Genomic DNA, 2,495 nt, shown 5'->3' on the forward strand with positions numbered 1-2,495 from the left:
AGCCAGCTTGTGTTCAGAGGGATAATGATCCAGTATTTTCTCATTTTGGTTTTTAAATGTATTTTTATAAGACATGTATATATGAATTTGTAATTGATTTTTTATTATATAATGCTGAACAGTTTCTAAAGATATGGAAAATGTTAAAATGCATCTGCAGTTTATACCCAAATGTTAATTGCTATAGCACTATCATCTTTCATGACAAAGGAGATAACAAGCTAGAAACCAGGAGGTAAAAGTATTTTTTTCTGTTGAATCAAATTAGTTATATTCATAATCATTATCTTAAAAAGCACTAATTCAGTTGGGCATGGTGGTGCACACCGGCAGTCCCTATAACCTGAGAGGCTGAGACAGGAGGAACACAGGTTCAAGAACAGCCTCAGCAACACAATAAGACTCTTAGCCACCTATGGAGACTCTGTTTCAAAATAAAATAGGGCTAGGAGTGTAGCTCGGAGGTAGAATGTCCCTGGGTTTAATCCTCAGTAAAACACACACACACACACACACACACACACACACACACACACACACACACGATACTAATTCAGAAAAACCCTTGACTGTAGTGTTGTAAAACATATCAAGTTTAAGTTTAAGGAATAAGATAGATGGAAAAGGCCATTATTTAATTTTAATGTCACTTTACTGAACAAATTGAAATGTGAAATATGTTTTCTGAGTCAGTGGTTATGTGTTGCATAATTATAATACAATGTAATTTAGCTTGGAAGACACCTATGGCTAATAAAATGAAAATATATCTTTTTGTTTGAAAAGTTTTATAATTTAAAAAGTTTACTTTTCATTAAAATCTGTATCAGTGGTTTTCTGGTTACTTAGAAGAATCATTTAAGGAGCTTTAAAAAACATATGCAGCAAAAGAAAAGCTGAGCCAGTCGGAGCTCAGGACGTCTGTGAACTTGTGGGCCAGCTCCATTGACATCTGCAGTACCTTTTCCTCTGTTTCTTATTTTGAGTGACAAGAAATATGAGTGGAAATTTACCAGCCTTATTCTCAAGCTCTTTGTCAGAGACATCTTTGGCTTTCTAGGAAGGAAAGACCATTCCTGAGAATGATCTTGCGCTGAAAAAGGTATCTTCATAGCTCTCTCCAGTGGTTCCTCAACTCAGCTCAAGACAATGATAAAACCTGATGGGGAAGAGGAGGTTTAAAGGCGATTAAGTACATCAGTAAACTAATGGGCCTTTCCTGTTTATCAAGCAACTGAGTGCGGGACAGAATAGGATTGACAAGTTGCTAATAGAGATGAATGGCCCTGAGAATTGTTCTATGTGTGGTATAAATATCATACTAGGAATATCTTTATCTGTGTATAAGGCTGGAGCTGCTGAGCAGGGAAACCCTGATGCACGAGTCATGAATCCATTGACAGTTTTGAAGTTGTCTTTGCAGTTCCAGTTTTCACTGTAATCTGCTATGATTCTCGTGCTGGCAACAAGGTGGCAGTGTAGGACTTCACACTTCTTCCTGTCAGCAAACTGCAAGGAAGCCCTGCTTATTACTGCTGAGGCTGTCACTGAACTGTGCCATCAAGGAGAAATGCGAAAGCTGCTATTGTGGGGGATTGTGGTAGGCTGACCAGTGTCTCCTAAAGATGTCTTATGTTTTATCCCTGAGCCTTGTCAATGTATTACCTTATATAGAAAAAGGGATTTTGTGTGATTAAGGCTATGAGCCTTGAAATGGGGGAGAGTATGCTCTGTGTAATATCATGAGTCCTGAAAAGCAGAGACCTTTCAAGTGTCATAAAGAGCCCTGTTAGAGTTGAAAGTTGTGATGTTTCTGGCTTTAAGATGGAAGAGAGGGACCTCTAGAAGTGGAGAATAACCTTTAGCCAACAGCCAGCAAGAAAACATCTTGGTCTTAAAACTGCATGGTAGTGAAATCCATCAACATCCCACACGAGCAAAGAAATAGATGCTCCCTTAGAGTCTCCAGAAAGGAATGCACCTGTGTATACTTGAGACTTGATCTGTGGATACCCACTGATAACAATGCAAGACTTGATATACCGGACTGTAAGACAGCAGATGTGTGTTGTCTCTGCTGCTAACTTGTTTCTAACATCTTAGCAAATAAAGAAGTCTGGAACTGCTGTGGAAAGCAGTTGGGACAGCTGGCTACACTGATAATATAACTGGCATGGACATAGTTATCTTTGAATTCCTTGAAGCCTGGGAAATATGACCTGGACTTCAGATATCCCGGTGGTTCCAGTACCTATATAATACTGGGGCTCCTAGTGGGCTCATACAAGTCCTTCAGCAGGAAAAACCTGAGAGTGTTTGTCAGATATCTTTAACCATAATGATTGGGAAACAGGAAAGTTCACTGCAAATGAATGTAGGAGGAAGGGAATAACCACAGTGATGAGGCAAATTGCTAAGGCCATAGATGAGAATGTCAGACTTACTGAATTAGATTCTGAGAATGAGGCAGGTATGTGGTGGGACAAAAAAAGTAT

Source organism: Muscardinus avellanarius (assembly GCF_963383645.1).
Source record: "Muscardinus avellanarius genome assembly, chromosome: 2".
In the NCBI taxonomy this organism is placed as follows: domain Eukaryota; kingdom Metazoa; phylum Chordata; class Mammalia; order Rodentia; family Gliridae; genus Muscardinus; species Muscardinus avellanarius.